This window comes from Hermetia illucens, chromosome 2, assembly GCF_905115235.1.
Source record: "Hermetia illucens chromosome 2, iHerIll2.2.curated.20191125, whole genome shotgun sequence".
NCBI lineage: Eukaryota > Metazoa > Arthropoda > Insecta > Diptera > Stratiomyidae > Hermetia > Hermetia illucens.
The window spans coordinates 169,351,747-169,363,874 of NC_051850.1; the positions used below are offsets into that span (position 1 = coordinate 169,351,747).

Consider the following 12,128-nt stretch of genomic DNA (forward strand, 5'->3'; position numbering starts at 1 on the left):
CCTTGAGCGGTGCACTCAGTGGGATCTATTTTTTTCTTCAAAAGAAAGTAGGGCTGAGCACTAAGGCCAAACTGACTCTTCCCAAGACCCTAATCAGATCCATTATCTGCTATGGAGCGCCCACGTCGGTCATTTGCTCCACGCAAACCATGTCCAAATGTGAGGTATTCGAACGCCGGATTTCAAGGCGCTGCGCTGGTCTTTCCTACAATTGGAAAACTAAGAAGGTTGGAAGAAACGTGGAAGTGTATCGGCACGCCAAAGTGAAACCTCTTCGAGAATTCGTCCTCAACTTGGTGGAACGGTTCCTCAAAAGAACGGAGGATCACCCAAACCAACCAAACCAGCAACTCTACCAACAGGGTAGCAATTTCCCATTGGCCAACTTCCAAAGGCCTGCGAAATAGTGAGTGAATCCCTTAAACTCAACATTTTTGATGATTATTCTAATCGACTTTCTAATATAACAAGTCGGGACACGGTATTCTTTACGGACAGACGAAAGATGGCCTATGGAGTCGGCGCGGGGGTTTTCTCGAATACACACGGTGTATCCAAGTTGTATGGTCTCCCAGGTTTCGCCAGTGTATTCCAGGTGGAAGTACTGGCGATATTGGAAGTCTGTCGATGGTTGGAGCGTGATTCGAGCCCCAAGCGTTACATAGCCATTCTGACCGACAGCCATGCGGTCATCAAGGTCTTGTACTCAACGACGACATCTTCCCGGCTGGTGGGGCAGTGCAGAGACGCGCTCAACCATCTGGGCGGCACGCTCTAGGTCACTCTCCTCTGGATTCCCGGGCATAGGAACATAGAGGGTAATGAGCGGGCTGACGGATTGGCCAGGCAAGGCTCTGCTCTTGGCAGTCCGGGGCGGAGTCTACTCGCACTACCTAGCAGCCGCGGGACTGAGATGGAGAGGAGAATTCGGCCAACTTATAACATAGCCCGATTACGGCGATCTGCACGGGGCACTGGCCCATAGGGGACCATACCGCTAGGCTCGACATACCCTACAATTCGCATTGCCGAAGCTGCGGAGAAGGAAGGGAAACCCTGATGCACTTTCTCTGCGATTGCCCAGCTCTGGCTAGAGTCAGGCTGCGGACACTGGGTAAACCATTCTTTGGGGACTTGGCATTTGGCGCTTCAGGTATAGAGAGATTGGTTGAATTTTTATGTAGGAATATGGTGGTATACGATGGCATCTCCTAGAGAGTAGTAATTTGTCGGTTGGATAGTTTCTGAGAGTGACTCTTTGAAGTAGTTGACCCATTTTTAATATCCAGACACCTTCCATTTGCAACAAATGTCAAAAAGGCCTTAAAGACCACCCTTTGAAAGAACTAAGTTGTTTGGCCCTTAAATATATCAACAATAGATTTTACTGTATATGACGTGAATAGAATATTTAGTAAATTCCCTTAGGTAAAAATTGGTTAGAAAACACCTCATTTGGGTCAAATTTAATATCTTCACTTTGGATGCTTACAATTTCCATGATTATACGAAAATTCCCCATTGAAATCCCTTTTTCAATGAATTCAGTTTCATTCTTTCCATTTGTAAATTATACAATCCAAAGAGGAAAATGTTTTCCTTCTTCCAACTATGCAAAACACAAGTGAATCAACAACAAAATACGCAACGAATAACACACATTATTCAGGACATTAACACGTTATTTACCCTGGTGAAAACAAGAAGAGGAAAAAAATGGAAATGCATTCCGACGTATCCACATCCTCGCTGTGCTTTACGATGTCCTTGTAAGGGTCAATAAGGCAATTGACTTCAAAACTTGACTTGAAAGCCATAAATCGATATTAAAAGGGACATGGCATGGAAATATAGACCTATCGTATATTACGTCATCATTTTGTTGAGTGAAATGAAGTATGCTGTAGAAACAGTGGAGGATATTCATGTAAAGGCATTATCCTTATAAGTCTAATTCTAATCTAGCTTTCAGGTTTCTGAAGACCTGACATCCTGGGACGTTCCTGTGAAATGACATGCTTTGGTGCTGAAAAATTTAAGCCCTTTCCTCCCTGTCGGATGGATGGCACGACTGTGGATGAACTATCGCAAGAAATATGGGTTTTCGCAGGGGAAGTATGGCCGATTGAGCGGGGATGTTATGTGGCCGAATTTTTGGGACACTCTTAGAGACCTATTTACGAATCCATTATCGGTTTGATGGCTGATAGTGGGTCCGCGGCCAGCCTGAAGTGGATATGGAAATCTATTTGGTTTATTCTCAGAAAATGGTGGTCAGGGTGCAGAGTGACTTGACACTTTCAGGAGTGGGGTGAAACTGGATCTATAGACAGCTCTTTTCCCAATTCACATCTCAACGAACAGAAAATTAAACTGTTGAGTTAACAAGATTTACATGGTTAATAGAATCGTCTGCTCGACGATCGGTTGCAGTCCCCGATTCAAAGGGCTAGCTTTTCGAACTGAACTTGGAACTTTAAGTTACTAATCTTTAAGGTACTCTGCGAATGAAGGGGGGAAACCATCTTGTACCTCATCACTACCTCCATCATCACCACTAATATAGGCTCGCCAGTTGGGCTGCGGTGCCTTTCAATTCCCTCTGATGTAACTTAGAATAGCACAGACCTGCCATATATATATATTTTCCGAAGAGCCTACTCTTTTTGGTTTTAAGGTCGTTTCGTTCGTGGTTTCCCAAAGGCTAAAATGATTACGAGTTAAGACGTTTTACAATTAATGTCTAAGGATAACATTGACTGGATAGTTGCTGGGCGCCGATCATGCGGTTTGGGCTTCGTAATGCAACCCAAACTATGCAACGACTAATCCATGTGTACTTGTGGCATAAGGTATTTGCATATTTTGTTGACATGTTACTTATAACTTATATTATACTTACAACAAGACTTTTGACCAGGACCTACTTATTCTTAAGGGAAGTTGTCCTCTATAGGAAATGCACCGGTCTGGCATTAAATATGCGGACGACCAAATTTGTCCTTGACAAACGTTCACTGTTTGGGACATATTATTGTCAAAGAGGCGATCTGCAACTTTTCGTGTTAGAAAGACCGAGACATTTTTTTTTTTAAACTTGTTATTTGTGACTTTCCGAGAATTGCATTTATTATTGGGGAAGAAGATTTTATGGGGGGGATTTGGAAATGGAAGGGATGTAACAAAGAAGAATCAGACAGAAGGATAAAAAATGTGCTGAAGGCTTGGCCCCATGAAATTGAAGAGGAAATTCTGGTTGAGACTCATTTCAGACTTTCGAAACTGGCATTCCGAAGCTGAACTCAGTGAATTGTTGACAACATGGAGCTAAGACAAGCGATTTTAACATCGAATTAGTTCTGGATGATAGGTAATAGTAATGAGGGGGAGGGGAGGGAGATTGAACTCTTAATTAGAATTGGAATTTAGGGATTTAAGTAGGAGATAGGACAGTTGATGGAATTATAGTGGGCGATTCTATCGGTCAAAAGGTAGTATAGGTCCCAGGGCGAAACGTGGAATGGTACCCACTATGGACCATAAAACCTGGGAAACGCCTGCTGAACCAACACCAACAGCTCTGCTACCAAACCTTATCTCCGCCTCCACGTCGTGATCGCTGAGAGTTCCTTCTTCAGGAAAAACTGCGGACGGAGAAGGAAGAAGGCGAGTCTCCCGCGCCTACAAACGGGTTAAAATGTACCAACTAGTCCACCTCTTTGTGGGTTGGGTAGGGCTGACAACCCTACATGGAAAACCAATGTTACGAAGCCACGGAAGGAGGCTCGGCGGACAGGATGGATTTTACAACCACGAACCCGGCAACGACAATGGAATAACAATTTGCGTATTTTCTCATGGAACGTGCGCTTCCTGTACAGACCGAATGCCGCTGAGAAGCCAGCCGATACCTTGTCCCAATACAAGGCTGATATAACAGCGTTGCAAGAGATGCGGTGAACAGGGATCGGTTTCCTGGAGAGGAGCCGTTACACCATATATTATAGTGGCCATCCAGTAAACCATGTGGTCGGAGTAGGTGTTTTAGTTAGCCAAAAAATTAAACCTGCTGTTATCGGTTTTGAAAATATAAGCAAAAGGCTGCGTTTGCGAGGCAAGTTTAGAAATATAAGCCTCATAAAAGCTCACGCTCCTACAGAGGAGACTGCAGAGTCGGAGAAGGATACATTCTACGAGGCAGTAGAACGAACTCTCGAAGCCTGTCCCAGTTGCTAGCAGTATCGCACGAAGTGGTTGTTGGAAGTACCTGGTTTATGAGGAAAACGATCCACATAGATACGTGGGTCTCTCCAGATGGGACCACTTTCAACCAAATTGACCACGTGTTTATCGAACGCCGCCACCTCTCAGCCTTGATAAATATCAGAACATACAGGAAGGCTAATATAGATTCGGATTACTGTCTCGTTGGCATAGTGCTCCGAGCTCGAATTACAAAACCAGCTACAATCCCCTCTGACAATCAGGTAAGGAACGACCGCTTTGACGATAAATGTGAGCTAGCTACGGAACGGAACAATGACGCATACCGAGTAATGTTGCATTCTCAAAGAGCGCGGCCACGCACAAAAACTTATCACGAACTTTGTCGCGCGGAGAAGCGACTTCACTGACGGAAAAAGGAAGCCTGGGAGAACCAACACAGGCGCGCAAGTTTTATCAACAAGTCTGTCTGGATGAAGCTTTAAAAAACTGGAAGCTCACTCTGCCGAGACAAAGAGGGAAATCTGATTTCCGATAGAATATTGGAGCGATGGGTTGATTATTTTGATGAACTACTTAACAACCAAAATCTCGGTGATTTGGAGGTTACGCCAATAAAAGACGAAGGACGAATGCTCCCACCACCAAGCATAGAGGAAACAGTCTGTGCAATCCACCGGCTTAAAAACCATAAGTCGTCAGGAGCCGATGGAATTGCAGCCAAATTGGTTAAATATCGATGCGACCAATTACACCAGGCGGTTCATCAAGTGATGCTCAAGGTATGGCACAGCAAATCAATGCCTTACGATTGGCAACGAGGCACTAACTATCCCTTATATAAAAAAGGGGATATCACGCGGTGTAGCAATTATAGAGGTATCACGTTATTGAGTACCATCTATATGAATATTCTCCTCTATCTTGCTAGGCCGGATAGCCCCATACAGCCCAGAACATCATTGGCCCATATCAAAGAGGCTTCACTCCAGGCAAATCAGCGACAGATCGGATTTTCTTTGTGCGGGAAGCGATGGAGAAACTGTTGGGATTGATGTCCATATTGCACCATTTTTTCACCGACTTCAAGGCCGCCTTGCACTGGTCAAACGAAAATAATTAAGATAGAGGCAAGTGAGATAGAGACCAGAACTTTAAGACCGTTGAAAATTTCTCCTATCTAGGCTCGAAAATCACAACCGATAACAGCTATGACGATGAAATCCGCGCACGGTTGCTGGCAGCCAACAGAGCCTATTTCAACTTACCGCTGTACCGCTGTTGTTCCGCTCGAAACGTCTCACCATAGCGTCAAAGCTCTTACTGTACAAAAAATATGATCCTGTCATTCCTTATGTATTCCTCAGAGACCTGGGTTTTCAGCAAAAAAAAAAAACTGCGAACTCTTGGCTGCGTTCGAGGGAAGAATCCTCCGAAGAATTTTTGACCCCCTAAGACGGGCGATTCCGTCGCCTACATAACGACGAAATCTATGAGCGATACCACGGCTGTCAGGTTGTGAATAAAATTGGATTCAATAGGTTGCGGTGGGCGGGTCACCTAAACCGTATGGATGAGGATGATTCAGCTCGGAATATCTTCAAGGGCAATATCTATGGTAGAAAAAGAAGACGAGGCAGACCCTGCCTGACATGGAGCAATGGCGTAGGTCAGGACGCTACACAGTTTTTCCGGGGTGTCTGCAGTTCCTTATTAAAGCAGGCCTGGACCAGATACCGGTTGTTGCGCCGTTGATGTTAATAATGTTTCAAACGGTTTCGGTTCAGAGCCCTGGATGTTCCAGGGGGCGCTTTAGCCGGTAGTCTGTCTGTGACAGGAGTCTGGCACTTTGTCCGTAAATACTTTTACCTCCCTAACCCAAAAAATAGGAGTGAATGATATACCATGGCGTTGATTGCTACACTATAACCATGGAAGGGGTGTGAGTCTATTTGCTTGTGGTATGCATCTCCTTGATTAAATGATAAAAAGCATTTGAAAAAGCCGAGTTACGGTTATGTATTAACACTTACATAGAATAGTACAAATATTTAACCGGACCCTGGATGTTCATCTCATTTTTGTAGACAAAGAACAAAGAAACTGCTATGAACGGATACAGTTGCCATAACTTCAGTGCGTTAACCACAACTACGTACCATCGGTGTTGGGTTTAGGATATGTGATCCTTTCAGGACTTCGAGGAATTTTGAAGACTTCCTTCAAAGAATATGAAAGAATATGGAGTTCCTCCAAATCTTTCTTGGTGCGTATATAAGACATTCTAACAGTGTAAAAATGAAAAATAGAATTCAGACTTTTTTACTTTCTACCTTCACCCTTATAATGTATTTCCGATTCCGATTCCTTTTGGAAACTAGGGGTGTGAGTAGCATCCAGATATGGGTTACGCTGAGAAGGTGAGCGATTCAGTCATAGTAGGGAACCTGCCAGAGAGACGTGGCGTAAAATGGGTGGAATTCTCAGGCAGTGAACCTTATAAATTATTCATAAAGTAATAACAGGGTTAGTAAAAAAGTGGAAGGTGAAACTCATAAAACGTTTATATTTGTTCTTTTGTTTCTGTTTCATACTTATTATTCGTTTGAGTCCTACCAGGACCGTCGTTTTGTTGTGTCAGGGGGTTTTGGGGGTGGATGTGTGTTCATGTATAATATATTTTCCTTATTTGATGACCGAGAATGTTGTGACTGTTACGCGCCAAGAAATAATATTCTCATAAAATTAGGACTGTAATCAACAAATAACATTTACCGTCGTTGTGTGGAGAGAATAGTTAATGGTATGCTGATGAGCAGTAAATCCAAATTTGTCCAGGATGCGATTTGTTTTAATTTTTCTCCGCCAAAGGCATTATTTATTATTAGTTACCACTTTTTGACACTATCACATCAACTGAACATTTCTGGGACAAACGCTTACGTAACATTCACTATTGAAGGATTCATCAAGGCTTTCACGTTTTTGATCCACTTCACTATTCTAGGAGACACCACCTCATGGCACTGTTTGGGATGCTAATTGACTTCCTAGACTCAATCCATATGCACTTTGCTGGTCGCTAGGAAATCATTTTTTGTTTAGATATTTATGCACTAAAGATACTTTTTGGATAATCAGCACAGAATCACTCACTAACTATGTATTTACACTTCCTCCTTTGAATCAAAGCAATAACGGCTGAGAATACAAAAATTTTCACTCCTGATTATTTGAATTACATACACTATATCATAAATATCTACTGAGCCACAGATACTGCACAATCAGCTGCGGATAAGGTCACTTATCCGTTTGCTATAATATAAAGATCAGTCAAAAGATTGCGTAAGGATCGAATCAAAGTGTCAGAGAATGAGATTATTTTTAAAAAATCATTTGATTTACGAAAAAAAGATACATCGGTTTCGACATTGATCTTGAGTTTTCTCAAATTAAGATATTTTTGGATCACCTTACCCGCCGCCACTTCCGATCGCCTTCCATACGTACGCCACGTCTAGCATGTAGGCCAAAATATTTGGAATGATTCAAATTCTGTTTGTTTTGGGGAATTCTCAAATTATGAAAATTATGTCACACAGTTATGTAAGATACACAAAAAAAGATTCAACTGAAAAATTTAGTGCTTTTGTTTCGCCAAATTATCCGAACAGCTTATTTTCGTTTTTCCGTATCCTAACAATAGATAACCGATTATCTAAAGATACTTTTCGATTATGATTTTTGATCTTCCAAGAACTTTTCTATCCTGCATGATCCGTTGAATCTTATAAACTATTGTTTGACCAAATGGCGGACGCAGTTGAAGCATTCCATTGCGACAGGAAGTCAGACACAACAAGTCAATTTGACTGGAACATTATCTGATCAACAATTCAGCCGTTATTACCGTGTTAACAAGGAGAAAAGAAAATAAAGATAATCCACTATCCACAGTACGCAGCATTGTTGAAAAGCGCATGAAAGAGATTTATTGGTCAATGGCGAGTGCACACTAGGAGAGCGGGTAAAGAAGGTTTTCCATGACGGTGGTTACTTCGTCGTTGACTTTCTCATCTAAGAAGAATACCAGAGGTTCCGGGCGATGTTGTTTATTGAGCATCTTCACTGAGGAATTGTTGAATGAAAATAATAAAAGATTGTGGCTAGTGATTTGAAGATTGAAGATAAATCTTGTATGTTGGTATCTAAGCTTTGAGGAGCTTTCAAACGGTGTCGTTGGGGTATGCAAATTGCCAACATTTTGCTTAAATTGGCAATTTCCATGGTAATTGCTTAGCATGGCCATTCGCCACCGCAGTTTCAAGGTATTCCCATCTATTTCAAATAAGCATGAGTAGATGCTATATACCGGTGGCAAGTTCTTCACTATGTTTTGTTTACTTTAAAGCTACAGCGAGTTTCAAGTAGGAATTAGCTGAAATAAGGGATGCCGATAGTGAAGCTGTCGAAATTTACATGCCGAAACTGGATTGACTTGTTTCAACTAATAGGTACGTAGAGAATCTCTTAAAAGGGATACCCGCAGTTGCAGGTGTACTACTAGGACTAGAGGATACTGGCTACTAATAACTAGTAATTTCAGCATATTCGCAGCCTGTGCGGAGCTAGACATGGTCCTGTTCTATACTGGAAACATTTTCGAGGGAAGACAGTTGAGGCGCCAGACTTGACAATCGCCTTCATATGGTATATGTGTCTCCATAGGGGGTGGAATAGTTGGTGGGCTAGTGAATATTGCCCTCTTAGGGACCACTGTAATTATCCCCAATATTAAAGTGCGCTGGGAAAAACCAAAGTAGTCATTTTGATCAGAAGAAGAATCCCGACCCTGCGTCCCATATCGATTTCGAGTTGACTATAGAGGCAAAACCTGTGGTTAAATACCTTGGTTCAATGCTCGACTCGAAGATGAGCTTTTCGAGCAAATCAAAGCAGCAGCGGAGAGGGCTGCAGCTGGAGTCGTGGCCTTCAGTCGGCTAATGGTGAATGTTGGGGCCCTCTATCTACTAGGAGACGTCTCCTTATGGGAGCAACAGCTAGTTCTTCTCTATGGCGAGGAGGTATGGGCTGATACCCTTGAGAAAGAGGTGCATAAATGCCTTGCCTTTCTTCCATCCCCTCCCGTTGGTGAAAGGAATTCCCTGACTTGAAGGCTCCCAAAGCTGGGAGAGCGGGAGGGCTAGCCCGAAGTAATGTGTCAAACGGTTCCAGGCTAGTCCTCTGATGTCAGGGATGTGTTTAGCTGGTAGTCCGACAACGTACTGTTGCGGGAGTCCAATACTCTGTGCGTAAACACATTCACCTACCCTACTATCAAAAAAAAACATTAAAGTTAGAACGGAAATATAAGGTATTTTTGTATCAAAATAGCCAGGATACTGGTTTGGTTCATTGCAGGATTCAAGGAATAAAAGCCATTGATGGGTCTCATTTGAGGTCACAGTTTGGAACATACGATGACAGAGGGCGCAGATAGTTAACTTTTGCGAAATGAGTAAGTTGCGTGTCGAAAGCACGCATGTGGGAATCGTGGCGACCATGATATCGAAAAACAGTTCTTGACAGCGAAATTTGTTTTTCGGTGTCAGTTTGAGACAGAAGGAGCAAAAGGAGAGAAGGACTCCTCTCAACTAATTTGATAACGAAATTAAATTTAAGAATTAAAGAGGATTAATCAAACTTATTAATTTTATAAATGGCAATCTTATTTATCCCACAATTGGTGATCCCGATAGTCTTCAAGAAACTACAGAAGCGGAGGGTTCGTGTCAGAAATTTTTCTAGCAACAAAGCAAGAATAATCCAAATTGGAAACAAGCCGACGGAAAACAGAATTCTCAGATCGATCGTTCGTGCCATGAAGTGGAGAAAAATAGAAGTGAAATTCCACGACTGCTGCATTTCCCGAGTATTTTCCAGGTTTCCAAAGTTCGGCATCCAAAAGGTCAAATACCAGGAAAATTATTTTTTACGAGATTAAGTATGCCCATGGATTTTGTGATAGGAATCAATCATTCTATCAATAAAATCACAGTCTGTGCAAGCATAATTGCTCAGCAAGCAGCCGCAACAACCGCAGGCGCAGCTTCCACAATAACCTTCATCTCAACAGCCACCACAGCATCATTCACGCAGGTTCAACAAATGCCCTCCTCTCATTCGCAGCAATCACTGATGTCGATAGGAAATTTAGTACAGCCACCATTGACGACATTAGCAAATAGTTTCTCTCCGTCAATACCCAAAATTGGCCGAGGAATACAAAGAACTTGAGGATAAGCAAGAGTTCCGCACACGTACTTCTATAAAATCTCCAACCAACTTCAGCTCCCAACCAACCTTTGTCTTCAGGTAGGAAAGAAAAAGCTAAAGAAGAATACAAGGGAGTGGCTGAAAAAAACTCAACGAATGGCTGGTACGTGAAGCCGAAACAAAAGCAACTAAATAGGCAAAGTACCGAGCACAAGAAACGGCACCGGAAAGAGTAAATGTTACAATCAAAATTTCGTTGTTAATCCAAGTTTTATAAGAATCGTATGCTCTTTTTTAAATTAAAACTCGTCAGACCGTAAGAGTCGACGCTACCTCTTTCTCTTTAACAATTATTAATGCGAGAGGCCGACTTACGTATTCGCGCATTTCTCTATTCTGGCGTAGTCTTTCGGTGCCCGTTAAGCACGATGTTCAGCCCCACATCAACACTGTTGGCTCTCCATTTTTCTCTAAGATGCGTCCATTACTACCGCAGTAGCTTGCAGTTGCGCGGAAAGAGTTAGAAGAACTTCTTAAGCAAGGTATTGGCAGACCTTCAGACAGTTGTTGGTCTTCGTCACTTCACATGGTCCGTAAATCGAATGGCGAATGGAGACCTTGTGAGGACTACAGACGCCTGAATGCTCAGGCCATTCTAGACAGCTACCCTATACCACTCACCCGTGACCTTGCGCACAAACTTGTTAACTGCTGTGTTTTTTTTCGACCCTGGACTTAGTCAAGGCAGAAATATGCACACCTTTCGGTCTCTTCGAGTTAATTAGGATGATTTTGGGATTGTGCAACTCGGCGCAATCCTTTCAGTGATTCATCCACTTTGTGCTGCTCCTCTGAGCCCGAGTATTTAGAACACCTTCTAGTTCTTGAAAAATGCAAATTCTTCCAACCACGCCCATCTGATTACCCCTCAATGCATCTAATAGGTGCAAGCGATTTCGAACTTCCTTCCTACCAGAAGGTTTTTGGGCATGTTAAACTTCTACTTCTACAGCACCTATGATCCTGAGTTATGGGCCTCGCAATCAAATATTGCGGTATTTCCTTGAAGGCAGGCTCATTGTTCACAAAAGCTCGACAAAGCGTTCCCTCTCCAACTTCACTTCCGACATTCAAGACGTGTTTCGAAAAGATAACGTGGTTGCTGACGCTCTGTCACGTGCTGCAGAGGTCAAGATCCCCGCCGCCGCCAATTTTCCGGCAATCGAGGCGCAGAAGGACGACACAGTTCTTCAGAGCTGCAAATTCAGTTTCCTATCTTAGGCTCAACATTCAGTATATACTGCGAGACCTCAGACAAGGGAGGAAAGCCACATATTCCGGCCGATTTTCGAAAGGAAGTATTTCACGCCGTTTACAATTTAGCGCATCCAGGCATTTGGATAGCGAATCGGTTAATCAACTTAAAATATTTCAGGCCGTCTATGGGCCTGACAACGTATAACTTGCGAGGAGTGTCACTCGGTGCACCCAGGGTTTCCACACAATCCACCTCTACATCATTGGCCCTTTCATCGATAGGTTCATGCGGTGACCTGAGATGATACCTCTGAAAGACATTACTGCATAATCTTGTGCAGAGGCCCTCTGTCGAGAATGGATTCCAC

At 42.9% G+C, this 12,128-nt stretch overlaps 1 protein-coding gene across 8 annotated transcripts in view; it reads right to left on the bottom strand.

Moving 5' to 3' along the window:
- The window catches only part of LOC119647574 (contactin-associated protein-like 2), a 231,225-nt gene that overhangs the window by 187,186 nt on the left and 31,911 nt on the right, over nt 1–12,128 (bottom strand). For 2 of the 8 annotated variants that reach the window (XM_038048581.1, XM_038048577.1), the window contains exon 1: nt 7,000–8,011. The exons of the other annotated variants lie outside the window; for them this stretch is intronic. The gene's annotated coding sequence lies outside the window, so the exon portion shown is untranslated. Of the gene's footprint in view, nt 1–6,999; nt 8,012–12,128 lie in introns of those variants that run through there. 8 annotated transcript variants of the gene reach the window in all.